Below are 15,605 nucleotides of genomic sequence, written 5' to 3'. Positions count from 1 at the left end.
TGCCGGGTTATTGCGTTGCTTTTGCATTCGTGTTCCAATAAAACTTCCAAGTGTCAGACTAAAAGCTAATTTGTGGTTTCACTGTGTACGAACATTAGTTTTGGTTTGTTGTTGTTGTTGTTGTTTTTTTTTGCTGGTCGCAATCCTATTGTGTGCTGGAAAACTTCATAGTATGTAGGATTATAATGAACTTGTGTGTGTGTCCGTCCGTAAGTATACACTTTGTATAAGAGTAAGCGTAAAACACGTAAATAATACCAATTCAGCAAAACCTTTCAATTATCGTATTCCGCGTTGTAATTGGAAAGCACATGAGCAGCTTATTACTTGAACTAAATTTAATGAAATTCTATGAAAAGTTTAAAATTCAGGTTATGAAGTTGCGATGTATTTAGTCTATATAGAGGATTTTAAAAATCAAAAAAAAATTTGCAATAGCTCACATCTTACTTCTTTAAAATAACTAACCTTGATGAGGGATTTAGTTCACGTTCAGCGTGGGAAGGAGGCCGCTATGGGTTGATACCATAATAAAAACTTCTTCTTCACTCTCGATTTCTTCCACAAAGCTGCATGGGAAAAGTTATGCGAAGAGCAAGCTTGATCTGCTTCTATCTAATTTACGCCCGACATGTCATGCAGATTATCTTCTATAGCTTGTTCGTTAAAAAGAAAGCCAGAATTTCAAAGATTACAGCGAAATACCTCCATTGAGAGCACCCCTGACCGCAGACTAGAAGGTTCCCTAACTCACCAGTTCATCTGCCCGGCACCCATCTACATGTGTGGCATTCTTCTTAGACAGCTCATTTAGAGTCTTCCTTTCATATCGACCATTTAAGTGTAACTCCAAGTGTAAGTTTCATCGATATTCCATCGCCATAAATCCGCATCAATATTATTTACTTTAATTCACTCAATAAATATTTTATAGCAGCCTATCAATCAAAGAAATTTTGTGTCGGACGAACGAACTCTTTCGTGGCATTCATACTTACATACATACATACTAGAGGGCTGCATGAATTCATTCAAACTTCTAGCCAGAGTACAGTAGACGTGAATATTTTACTTCACATATAAAACATTCAGCGTTTGGAATTTTGTAAGTTAGGAATATACATTTTATTTATATTTTCTACCTTCAAATGGAAGAATGTGAATGAATGAATAGAAAACATTCAAATCATCCAAACTCATTTCGGTAAACGTTTTTTTCTACAAACAAGTTTTTTCGTATATAATAGGAGCGCAGAAATACATACATACATACATATGTATGTTCGTACATATGTGCATAGAAAAAATATTTTTGGATATTCATACAAAAAATTGTCATTTATTTCAATTCAATTTATTTTCACTTTGTTTGAATATTGTAATGTCGACACAAATATCAGAACAGCTATTCACTCAAATTCAAAAAAATTTTAAGCCAAAATCATTCATTCGTTTTGTATATGAATCATCCATAAGCCGTTTTGAATGCATTCATGCAGCCCTCTAATACATACATAGGTTCATAAATGTGACATTTGGACATGTCGCCTTGGTTGATTTGTATTTTTATGCGAGAGTCGTCACTTGCTTTGCATCAACGACAGTCGCTTGCGGTGGATTGCAGTTTTATTGCTGCAATTTCATTGTACATTAAAATGTATGGTTGAGCAGCAAAAAATGACTGAATGCATTTCATGGCTTGACAAAAAACCGCAACATTTTCATTTTCATACAAACAGAATTATGTATTATTTGTACATTTCAATTAAGCGAAGTGTTGCAATTTGTTTATATTAAATGTTGCGCGATAAAATTGATGTCAAGTGACTTCTATTCTATGTAAAATAAATAGTAAACTTAAATTGCATGAATAGTACAAAAAATAAATGTGGTAACAAAACAATAACTTTTTAAAGCGATAAATCTTCCAATAGTAGCGGCATAAGACTTAAAACATTTAAATTATTTAATTATGTAAAGTTTACTTTTTTCATAAATATTATATTTTACCACGCTATTATGTTTTATAAAAACTATAATGTCCTGTTTTGTTGTCTATATGAAAACATAAAACCACTGCGTCTACTTAAATTTCCATTAGGAAATAACAGAATAAAAAATAAGACTTTTTACTTTTACTTTTTATAAATCAAAATATTAATTGTTCATACATATACATATGTACGTATGCAAATGTTAACGATGAGTGATATGGGTACGAAAAGTTTCATTTTGTTAATTTTCTTGCTGCACTCAGTTATTCAAATCATTAATTGTTGCCATTTTTATTTGTCTTACTGTAATCCAAGCTGGATTTGTGGTGAAATACATTAAATAAGAATTAAGTTTTTACATGCAAATCAATCAATACTAAAAAATATATAAATATAAGCGCATGTGTATGTACAGTAGGGTGCCCATCGATATATTATATATATTTTTTTTTTTTAATTTCAAGACTTTATCCCCTCTTTTCCTTCTTTTTTATGAGAAATATTGTTTCCTATCTTTATAGATTTTTTAAAAATCATTTAGAGGTCGCCACTTGTCATTTTAGGCTAGAAAACACGGTTTTGTAGATTAATCAGTTTTTGAATAACTATTTTTCATTAAATTTTAAAGATCAAACCTGTTATGAGAAGAGGATTTATAGGCTTTTAAAATGATGTAAAATAATATATTGTTAGACTTCGATTGTTGGGATTTTTCTTTGGGCAAATAAGAAAAAAAATATTTTTTTTTTTAATTTTGACCATTACTTATTTTCACAATTTCATGTATACCATGCGCTTAGGCTGCTTAAGCACCATACTGAAAACCGCTGGCTCCGCCCACGTAACGGGAATTTCAAAAAAAAACTCAAAGCTAGCTATATTTTAGGGGGCGTGTAGGTTTTGTCCGATTTGAAAAATATTCAAAAATATTAAGAAGGCTAAGCGCAATGTGTATACCAAATTTGGTCGCATATTTCATTGAGAGGGAATTTAAAAAAAATTTGTTGGACCCTAATGTATGTACACAAACATATGTATGCATGTAACCGCATAACGGCATAATAGTATGTACTTGAATAAATTAAATTGCTTAAAAACAAATTGTTTTTGAACGACAACCAAACAATTGGCAGCAATTAGTAAACCATTCGTCGCAACTCAGGTACGCAATTAAAAAATCATTAAGCGCCTGTGTGACGGTTCGAAAAATCCCAAACAGGGAGAAAATTGAGCTGAACAACTACAAAATCACTACAGAAAAATACAGGCAGCCAAACAAAAAATTAGTGAAATCCAATCGGAAGGGATGAATAAAAAATCCTCATGCAATATGCTAAGTTTTTTAATCGGTCATCTGTGTTGCATATTTTCGCAGAAATATATGGTAATACTTATGAAAAAATCGAAGCAGTATTTTTTATAGTTTTGCAGGCGTTTACCGAGGTAATACATACATACAATGTACATACATTCTGCGCTAAATTGCATCCCTATGCGTGCGACCCGATTTCCGACTCGCCAAGGGAACTCAAAATAATAACTGTGTGTGTTTTCTAACGAATGACATTTGGTTTAATAACTGCATAGTTCTTAGTTATTTTTAATAACTACTTTCGTTTCGCCGCTGTGGTTTCCGTTTTTTTTTTGTGTTGCATGCAACATTAGAACTAATAAACCGAATACGGGCCACACCAAGCATATGACGCGTTGTACGTTGCACCAACACACAACACGTGCGTGCCACAACACACTTTTCGCTGCAATTTTTCATAATTATCGCAACACAAAAATTTTACTGTCCCCAGCTACTCCCTTATGCCGACATATGTATGTATGTACGCAAGTATGTGTGCTTTCCTTTAAGGCAAACAGTAAACCACTAGTCGCACTGGGCACGATGACGGCTGACGCCAACCGTTTTTACTTCTTACATTTGCATTACCCGGCATTTTAATTAGCGACAGGTACAAGAGAACTTTTTTTATGCAAAATTATTTAATAACGAAATTGTGAACTAAAAATGTCGAAAAGGAAAATAAGGGTCTATTATTCTCTATAAATACCTAAAATTGTATAAGAAAAAGCGACAGAAGCACAGTAATTTAAAAAAATATTGAAGGCGATCCATTTCAGCTATTATTAGGGTTGCTCCTGAAAGCCTGAGAAGCGCCAGTTGTGAAATTTCATGCTACTTTTTGTTAAAAGTCCGCTGCAAAGAAAATTTTAAACTGCGGTGAGTTAATTGTTACCGGTGGCCTTGAGTGCCTTAACTGTTTCTGCCAATGTTCATTTATCGGCTCGTAAACCGAAGCTATACTAATGATGCTCTAGGCACCCGCTTTTTATATGTACCTAAGCGATTACTGCGTTGCGGAACATAAAAGTGTGATTGAGTGCAACCAGGCTAACCAGCCAAGCATCGCGTTTAGCTGCCTCTTGCAGCAGTTTCATAGCCTTTAATGGCTTAGATAAGATAGACCACGTGGAATGTCTTAAATCTTTATATGGATTGTCGAAAAATTACTTACGGATTCGAACTTGAGTATACTGCCTAAAATAGCTCCGCATTTGGCAACTACTTTTGCTGCAACATATTCCAGACATAACGTTTTAGAAGCTTGTCTGTTTTCAAACGAAAAATAAGTGTCGCAAAAAGACTGGAGAACGGTAGATAAGAAAGAGACCATATCAAATTTAGTATTAATTTTTTAAAAATGTTTTTAGAGTCATGTCATTAAAGTTTAAGTATATGATATACGCTGTTGAACTGAGAAATAAAGCAAAAATTTCTGCATACGTAAGTATATATGTATGTATGTACATTAGGGTGGTCCAAAAATGCATGTGGGAAAAAGTACATTTTCTATCGGAAAACTCTGTTTATCTGCAGAAGGTTCCCAGTAATAATACCAAATTGTTTATTGAACCATTTTTTCGTCGCAATTATAACTTATAAGTCCGCTAAAAACCCACAAAACCCCGAAAAATGCAAAAGGGGGCCAATAAAAAAATTGCTATTATTAAAAAATGGTTAAATAAATAATTGGGTATTATTATTGAAAATCTCCTGAAGAGAAACAGAGTTTTCCGATCGAAAGATATTGATTTTCAACTTTATTTTTCCCATATAAAAATACATGGAAAACTTTGAGCGCTTTGAGCGACCTCTGAATGTTTTTGGATTTCAAAATAAAAAATAGGGGTATACTTTTTTCGATATAGAACAATCTTAGGGGGTGAGAGCATAACAATTCCGACTTTACTGTTTTTCGACCACCCTAATGTACATGCATGCTCTATGTTCGTAAGTTCAAAATATTTAAAAAATATGTAACAAAACTTGACGAACTAAAGGCAACCTAGATTTAGGCAAATGCATTTATACACATACAAACGTACGTATCGTTAGCTTAATACAAAAGGGCCCTATCTATACTATTTGTGTCTTGACAGAGTAGTTACAAAACTTTATAAAAATTGAAGTTCTTAAGTTGAGAATCATTTAAAAAAATCCTAAATCCTAAAAAACTAATTTATTGGTCTTGGTTTTAAAATTCTATTAGGACTTTAGTGAGTAATCAACTGACCTTTTTAGAAAGCTAAACGATATGTACAAATCTACATATGTAGTTATGTAGCTATATGCAAAAAAATACTGACTTTCATATCTTTAGGAAAGCGTCCATTTTCGTTTGCATACATACATGCACACATTTGTAAATATGGATGTTTATACACAAGACTTTACTTTGAATTATTATTAGCGCAAAATGATTGAATGCTTAGTTCTGAGAAGAAAAAAATCACACTGCACAAAAACTGAAAAACTTTTCAAATTATTGGCTGCACATAAAATTGATTGAATTTCATTATGCATGCAGCATCCAATTCTCTTTAGTATTACAGCTGCAAGCAATACGGATTTAGTATCAAATGCATTCAAAAATGGCTGTAAAAGTTTTTCATAATCATTGCAATTACATACTATTCAGTACACCCAGCTGTTGAATGTTCTTTTCCTTTAACCAATTCAAGATTGTGATTAATATATTGTCGGCCGATTTTCGCCGCCAAGTGCTCAATTCTCAACTTTTGACCAAAGAGTAGGATTTGTTAGGCACTATAAACACAATAGTGATGAGATGAATAAAAATCCTTTTTAAGTTTGACTACTACGTATGCATAGTAAGTATTCGTAGGAGATCCTGAAATGACCTTTGACCTTTCCAGCGAGTTGGAAAAACTCCTCGACCCCACTTGTTTTCATAGTATTATTAAATATAACATTTTTTGATGCTACTACACGATAATTAGAGTAATTTTTATAATGAAGGGTGTACATAGATCCCAAAAAAAAAACTCTTTATTAACGCTCTTTCTCCCTAAGTTGGAAATTACTTCGAACGGAATTTGATATCGTATAAATTTTCGCCTTAGTCACGCCCTTCTTATTCTTGAACCGCTAACGTAGACCCCACTTTCAGATCTCGACCAGAGAACTTCTTCTTCTCAATTCCTACCAGACTTTATAAATGAAAGAAAAATTGTCTTTTGAGTATGGACCCTCCCGATCAAATGCGCATATCGCTAGCTTAGAGTGAAAAGTTGCTTGGTCCCAAAACTTGTAGAGGAGAGGAACAAAACTTCGTATAGCAATTTTCTTTAACTATTCCGCAAAACGTTGAATACAACATTTTACCTGTTCAAAGCAAAGCAAAACTCCATATGAGTGAGGAGGATTCGATCTTTATTAAAAGATTTCGCACTATTTTGGCCTCATGGAATTTTCGGAGCTTTTTTTGGACTTAGCAAATTTTCGTTTCATTGAATATAAACGAGAGCACATTAAACGGGACCTTTACCCTTTTCGAAACGATGCATTTTTAATTTCTCTAGCCTGCTGTATCAAAATAGGAGTTTTCATAAAAAGTGGACTTAGCAACTTAGCGATATAAATATGTACATATATCTCCAAACACCCTGAAGATAATACTTGCGACTTGCGATCATAAAACCTTAGTTTTGAACTCTGCTCTTACGAGAACCTTTTTAAAAGTGGTGAAAAAATTGGCTGGTGACCTCATATCTCTGTCGATAAATCAAGAAAATCAAGTGGATAAAGTAGTTATAGAGTCATGATGTTGTAACCATTACCATTTTATAATCGATTATAAATTGCATTGGTCAAAATTTTGCTGACACTAACCTACAATTCCCTCAGGCATACAGATTGTCAAGCATTCATACATTCATGGCTCACTGCAGTGATTTCAGCCATGGAATTACAGGCAGACTTTCCCAGCCAATCACTTTCGGATGCAATAAGACTTGTATGTACATACATATGCATATGTATGTATATATGTAAATGAATGTGTGTATCAAACTGTATCGAATAACAGCATCAATTACTATCGATGCCGCATAAAAGCAATTTTTTTCCAAAAATTAATTCATGCTCTACAGCTTTAACTGCAAGTCGGAGATATTCATTGAAGCGAATAGGATTTTGTTGGACTATGGGCGATAATATAATTATACTTTGATAGTGAAATGAATTTCGGAATTTGCATATACATATGCGTGTTCTGACCATAATTTCTAGCACTTTTTGCAAAAGAAATATGTCCTTCAAATATTGAATTCCATTTTCGAATTGCTTATCTCTCTCTCAAATCATGACTTTAAGTTTAATTTCACACGCATATATGCATTTATATTTATGTACGTACATACATACATACATGCATACATGGTAAAAATGGTAAATGGTAAATGGTAGATGGGGAAAACGAAGAAATTGGCGTTTAATTCGCACAGCTGAAGGCTTCACTTCATACATACCTTAATGAATGGCTCAAAGCGTTTTAATTACATTTTCAAAAAGGTAAGATTCCAATCAAATTTGTTGGCAATTAAGCATAATTACTCCAATGCCGCCTTGTGCGAGTGAGTACATACATACATATGTACAAACATAGCTTCCTCCTTATGCATATTCCCTCGCTCCACTCGTGTAAGTTTTGTCAGCTTTTTCTTAAAAATACCCTTTCGTATGGTTAGCTCGTCTGCTTCATTTACGTTGAACGTCATGGCGTATACGTAATATTTTAATAATTATTCCGCTGCAAGTTGAAATCCATGTACGAGTTGCTGCATCTTCTTCGCAAGCATTCCTCGATGTGAAGGCATGAATGTGTAATTTAATGAACACTTACCTTCTCATTTGGTTTATTCTGATTATGAGTTAAATTTCGTAGGTTAACTAATACAGAACTATGCTGCTATGGGAAATGTATTAGAAACTATGTATAAGTTTGGTGATTATTAAAACCCCCTACCGCCCTTTATCTTGATTTTAAAGCATATCTTGAAATTGATTTCGGCGAAGTTTAGATAAAAAATACCTAGTACTGAAACTTGATGAACTTAAATCGAACTACTAATGATGCAAAAGTCGAACAATTTACTGGATATGTAATTACTGCCAAACATGTGTTTAACGCTTTGCCTTTAAAAATTTAATTAATTCATTTTCTTATTTGTTAACTCAATCAATAACAAACAACAGCTCATGCAAGATAGATTTGATATTTCAACGTATGTACTTGTAAAATGTAAATTGCGAAACTGCAGGCGCTTCTGGTTGGGTTGCATAACGAAATTAATGAATGTTTCAATAAGCATTAATAACTCAGGCATGCATGTAAAAGTACGAGGGATGTTTCTAAAGTTCTGGTGCCAGAAAAGTCTTGGACATGCGACTTTATGCGACTAAATATCTAATGCAATATTGTTCAATCTGATAATGCAAGACTACACACCGCAAGTAAAGCGAAGAATGTTTTGAACGATTTACGAATTTGGGAATTGCACCCAATAATTATTGTCTGTTCTCAGATTTGAAAAAAAAACCGTCACACACAGTTGGATTGAGGAGACATCGTGCAAAACCCTGGCGACTTAATGGGTATAGACTCGATAAGTGCACCAGTGTTTTTTATTGAAAAAATAAGAAAACAAAAGCACCAGGTTTTAGTTTGAAATATAATTACGTTTGGCGGTTTATTTAATAGGTATATTAAAATTCAAGGGGGCTTACAATGTTACCTTGATTATGAAGTGGTGTGGGGCGGAACGTCCGTAATCGCTGGTGATTGAAATCCAATAGAATGTTTAAAAAGTTAGAAACTGAAGTCGAACCCTCTAAACGGTTTGAAGAGTTCCGTTTTCAGGGAAAATTTAACGAAAGTGCACTGACAGGAAAAGTGCAGTTTTTCTTTTTGTCTTGTTTCACATACGAAAGTGTATGTGTGTTCATCTGTTAAATTAACATTAGGGTGGTGCACCCGATAATTTAATTTAAGTATTTGATTTAGCGTGGAGGCCTAAACACATCGAAAAAGGTTTTTGAGGACGGCTTAAAAAAAATTCGTTGGGATAAATGTATTCAGTTAAATGGAGAATATGTTGAAAATATTGTCGAAATTTAACAAAATATTAAAAATTATAGCTAAATTCCCACAACTTGGGAAACATCCCTCGTATTATGCACTTATTTATAGTTAGGGGATTCACAAGACGTGTTAACCGACCATACACACTTATTTTATGAACTCATTCACACGAAATAGGCTTTGTTAACGAATCAGATTTATTGCACCTTTTCAACAGACATTTACTAATGAAATACATACAACAAGCTTGTGATTTAATGGCTTTTTTTTGGCTATTGCAGAAAATTGTATTTAAACATATATATATGTAATACTCCTATATAGGCAGTAAGAGCTTGTACCGTCCGAAAACATTACAGTACAGATATATCAATAAAAACGTCCAAATACACGTAGTTACACATACGTTTATAAATAAATATGTACACAATACATACATACACAAAAACGGTACTAGACTCTATCGTTTTGATTTCGGAATGCTTACAAATTGAGAACTTACCCTGCAGTACGGGGGAGCGACATTCGGGCTGATGAGTCGGTGGCTTCCTGGTAAACTCCGTCAATTACCGACCGACTACTTGCAGTTTATTTCAGCGATTACTTTTAAAAGGCAATGGTCTAGGCGGTAGTCACCATCCGCTCGCTCTGCACTACCGGGAGTTACTAAAGTAGTCACTTGCGTGATTTATGGGCGCCCTCTGTCGTAGTTATTCACCGCTCTGCTTCCGACTGGTTCGATTCTGCACTACCATGTACACTACCACGGGTTAATAGAGTAGAGTAGTAGAGACTTACCTAGGAGTCGGTGCAGTAGCTTACTGCCAATATAGAAGTAAATACTACATATATATATATTTAATAGCCCATAAGAGTATTTCATATTTCATGCATTCATTATTGTAGCATATTTTTGGGCAGCAACGCCCAAACGCACATACATATATGTATGTATGTAGTTAAAAGCCCGACCAGCATAAATGGCAATTGTCAGTTGATAACTTGTCTTTCTAAACAGAAACTTATCTGAACTCTGCATTTCAACGATAACAGCAACAACAACAGCTGCGTGACATGGTGACAGTGACAATTTCACATTTTCGTCAGCATGAAGCAATCCATTCCGGATTTGTGAATTTTAAAATTTATGCATATTGTGAAGCGTATATAAAAATGAAATGTTCGAAAGCGGAATAACACAAGCTGCTTTTATTACCGACGCTGTTGATAGTGGAAATATTCATTTTTTGCCTGACTTATCAAAAGTTTATGCCCCATTTTATGACTCTTCACTCATTCACCAGTTTCATTCGCCCGAAATTTCAATTTGCCAAGTTATGTCAGTTGACATTATTGAGATGCAAATTTCTCACTTTTCATTACGCTTAAATTTCAAATGAAATTTTTATGCGTAAAACGAAAGCAACGCTGCCAAGAAACGTTAAAAATAAATGCCTTGCTGCTGGGTTTTGCACAGCTTGCTGCATTGCAATATGTCACGAATGCAACTCAATTTTCCCGAATTTCCGTACATTTAATAGCCTTCGCCAACTTTTTTACTGCACTTTAATTGCATCTATGCGTCTACGAAATGAATTTTCTGCATCAACATTTACTTAGCAGCCAATTCTACTCTTTTCGCTGTCATTTTCCCAGTCTTTTCCTTTAATTATCGAGGAACAAGAAATTAAATTGTTCTCAGTTTTTATACCAACATCCCTAGGTAAATACATACATACATACGCATATACAGAGTTGCCTTCTTTCACATGTCACATGCATGTCCGTCCTCTGCACCTCCTGCTCGGCGTTGCGTTGTTTTTTGACAGCGGTTAGACCTCTGGTTGTGGCCACCACAATGTCAAGTATATGCCACTCGAGTTTTTGTTCCTCAGCTCCTAGTCAAATGTGTTGTTTCCCTTGTTGTGGTGTGGTGGTCTGCTAGAGCGGCTTTAGAAGCTATTCGGGTGGCAGTGTGGCACAGGACGGGGGGCGAAATCCGCATACGCACAGCTTTCGTTGTTAGTTTAGGCGATTATGTATGCGGAAAACAAAGTTGATTTGGTTGCCGAAATCTGTTGGGGCTTTAGAGTTGTTGACGTTGAGGTTTCTGTTATGGGAAAAATGAAAAAAGAAAATGTTAAGCTAACCAACCAGCACGGCGTGCTCTTGCTTAGGTGAATATACACATACTCCTCTTTTCATTCAACTCATGTGCGCTCATTTGCGTGAGGAGTAGCTCATGTGAGTGATGACATTATAATGTTTTGCTTTGACTTTGCTACAAAAGTGGCGTGGGCGATGTCGCCTACACGTTTGGGAATGTCTGTATACACATATGTATGTAAGTAATTCCAGTTTCTTCAGTATTCAAAGTTTGTAGTAAGTGCATGTTTGTAAAGTACAATAATTCCCAACAAATACCGAAGGCTACGCGCAGCGATGTAAATAGTGCGTAAGTGATTACTTAGTTCTGAAATGTAATCGCTCTACTGACAGAATAAATAATTCTGTTTGTACGTAAATGCAAACATATTGTTACCTTAATATGGAAAGGCCCTATCTCACATCATCGCTGAAATGCAAGAAAGTCGTAACTATGTACAATTTTTATTTTTTTTTTTGTAAAAAACGTTGTGGGGCTTATTACTCGATGAAATACATCATAATCAATCAAAAAGTGAACTTTAGTTAGTTACGGATTTTTGTATTTCCACGACGATGTGACATAAGGCTTTTTTGTATTAAGGTTGCGTTATGTAAAATTAATATCCGTCCGGTTAATTTGTTTCGTGAGTAAACTTTTCGACTTAATTCCATTCCTATTCAAGTTTCTTTGCAAAGAAATAAAATGGGTGAGAAAATATCTTTGCAAATCCTAAGATTAAATCGTTATAGATTTGGTCAGTTATTCAAGTTTTTCTTAAACCAATCTTTGAAAAAATTTATTATGATTCCGTTGAACAATTTTTTTTTTATATTTTTATGCAGATTTCTTAAGTTTAAACTTTCTGTTTTTATCATAAGAGGGGATTTGGTTTCAAAAAATCTTTTACGAAACTATTTTTATTGATAAAAAAATCTATTTTTGAAGGTATTTTACTATTTTGAAATCGGGCCAGCTCACGTAAATCTGAATATTTTTCCGAAATATTTTGGTGACCGTCTTCAAATATAATACATTTTGTAATCCAGTCAAAAAATCTGCAACTTTTTTGGTGATGTAGTTTAATACTATGTATATATGTATGTACATACTATGTATAAATACATAGTTGGCAAAATTTAAAAAGGACGTCCTTATTTCTAATCCATTGAAACGAAAGGCATTCCGTGCTTGATATTTTTTGTCTGCGCGGTTCCAAAGAGAAGGTTTTATTAAAAACCGACAGTCTCGTTGAAAGCATTCTTTAGGTCAGTATAGGTGGTTCCTTTTTGCACTAAAATTGTGGTGTGCCTCAGTGTCCTATATTTCTGTTTGAAATACCTGTTATTTCTAGAAAAAAAAAATATATAAGTAAAAAATACATAATTTTTGTAATGAACCGCCATTTTGTCAAAAATTTATATCTAATTTCCCAATAAATATTGGGCTTGGTTAGCAATTCGAAAATGATTGAAAACCCAATTTTTTTCGATTCTCACCTTCGATAACTAATGTGCAATAGATTACAATTCGATTCGAGAACTAGGCCATTCTCCAGCAAATCGGAACCTTCGTTATCCAATGTATTTTTCCTTCGTAATGAATTCGGAATCCAACCCATTATCGAATTGAAATTTTAATGGGAGAGAGTGATTGTCTTATATTTCCCTTCAAGAATGAGCTGGATTTCACTTTCTCTCTTGTTACTATGGTTTCCATTTTTTTCGGACCTATCTCGAGCGTATTTCCAATATAATATGTATGTTGGAAAACTGAGGTTGGTTATGGGTTCGTTCTCAATTCAATATGCATACTGTATATCGAAGGTCATTTTCGAACGTTCTCCAAAATGTTTATAGGGCTGTGTACTGATTACACAGGCCAACAAATATGGAAAAAAATTTTGATGCGGCAAATGTTAAAACTGTTTTTGAACGAATCTTTTGAGCTGATTATGAATTCGTAAGTATAAAGTTTCTAACAGGTCCAGATATTGAGAAAAAATAGGTAAAAGTGTAAAAAAATCGCGTTTTTCGCCATATTTGACAAACTGCAGCAAAGAAACAAAACAAAAAGTGTTGCCCTGTGTTATTATTTATCTAACCTTACATGATTTTTTTTTATTTCACATGTTCCTTCGGACTAAGATTCATTGAAAAAAAAATAAAAAAAAGCCCGTTTTCGTAAGAATTTAAGGAGAGTAACATCGCAATATAATCGATTGGACTATAGATATTATTGATGAAAAATTTTTCAAACACTATTAAAATTATTATTTTTCACTATCGATCGGTTTCGTTTGTTTCGTACACCTAGATAAATAAGTCAAATTTTTTTGAATATATCTTATTAGATATACAACTGGCAGTACCAGTAGAGTATTTCATTTAATTTTTTTACACATTTGGACTACAATTATGAATTTTAGTTTTCATTTAATTGTAAAATTTTAAGTTTAGATAAATTTGCAGCACTACTAGTTAGCTGAAAAGAGTATTTCTGAAGGAAGCAGAAACTAACTTATACGAAACTTGCACACATTTCGCTTTCCAGCAAAAAAGGAAGCGTAAAGTCTGGATTTTCCTCAATAACACACAAATGCTTGAGTCCATTTTGAAATTTTGTGGAATTTAAAGAAATAAAATTTTACCCCTTGTCTTCAAGCCACTTTTTTTACTTCAATGCAAAATCTTTTTGTTACATAAGACGTTCGATTATAGAAAATTTTACCACCAAATTCGCTGCTTTCATTTCCAAAATGGGTGCTAATCAATCCTTATTCAGTTCAAATTAATTCGCCGCTACTTATTCATGCAACATTAACACGAATTTAAGCAAACAAATTTCAATTGCCAATTCAATTTAAATAGATAATCCGAGTAGTTTTATAAATTCACAAGCGCAAACACCGTTTGTATCTGTGTGTGCGCAGGTCTGCTGGCTTCCAATCGCCGCAATTGACTAGATGAGGCATAGCCGTGGTTTTGAATTTCCTTCAAACAGGATACATTCAGCTATTCCGACATCTTGCCAAGTTCAGCAATTGTTCCACACCATTTTTTTTTTGAAATAATATAATTTTTTTTTGATTCTACAAAGCACACAGCGTTTCTCTACTTTTCACAACGACAGGGCAACATCAACTGAAATGCCACGCTGAACGGCAGCGCAACTGGCTACTGGGCAACTCATCATTATATTTTGGTACATAAATCTTATTTAGTATGTTCAATTTTTTTTTCTACTATTTCTATTAATTTCAAGCAATATTGGCTCTTGCTTTAGTAAACCATTTGATTAGCGCCTACTTCGAAATCGCACATATACACATTTACACACACATAAAAGCATATCCAAATATGCTTCCAATTTCTGTTTCACAAGTACTTAGTTAGGTACTTCGTTTCCCCCTCTCTAGCCGAGCTCTTGTTACGCGTTTACCTTATAACAAGTTCAACCAAATTGCCATATTGGTTATGTATCTATCCTCATTTAACCAACAAATTATCACTTGTTGAAATTAAAAAATAAACTGTGTGTGAAAGAGATGCAGCATAGGTGATAAAATGAAGCTGCAGGGTCGGTAGCCTAGAAATAAACGACTGCTCTGTCTGACAATTGACGAAAGCGGGAAGCTGTAAGCTGAATTGTTGCGATTCCTGAATGATTAATATACCCTATAGGGAAACGCACTAGAGCCGACCTGGTTCGGTTACGTATTTCTTTGCGGGATTTCGAAAATACCTTACTTTTAATTAGCTTTGAAGAAAGTAACTTTAAGTGAGTTGTAAAGTCATGCAGACATAATCGGGAATTTCTTTCTTTTAAAATATCCTCATGTTAAAAATACTTTGAATACAATTCAAAATTCAGGAAAAATAAAATGAAGGCCAAAATTTTGTATTATCATTGTGATATTGTGTATAAGGGAATACGAATACGTGACCATCTACAGCAGAATATACCCTGCAGGGAGTGACGTTAGCTTATACCTAACTTTAGTCTGTT

At 34.0% G+C, this 15,605-nt stretch overlaps 1 protein-coding gene across 1 annotated transcript in view; it reads left to right on the top strand.

The window, feature by feature from the left end:
* The window catches only part of LOC118734420 (eye-specific diacylglycerol kinase-like), a 325,708-nt gene that overhangs the window by 267,421 nt on the left and 42,682 nt on the right, over positions 1–15,605 (top strand). The gene's annotated exons all lie outside the window — the stretch shown is intronic.

This window comes from Rhagoletis pomonella, unplaced genomic scaffold (assembly GCF_013731165.1).
Source record: "Rhagoletis pomonella isolate Grant_MI unplaced genomic scaffold, Rhpom_1.0 Rhpom_scaffold_00002, whole genome shotgun sequence".
NCBI classification, from domain to species: Eukaryota; Metazoa; Arthropoda; class Insecta; order Diptera; family Tephritidae; genus Rhagoletis; species Rhagoletis pomonella.
This window is presented reverse-complemented; position numbering and strand designations above follow the sequence as displayed.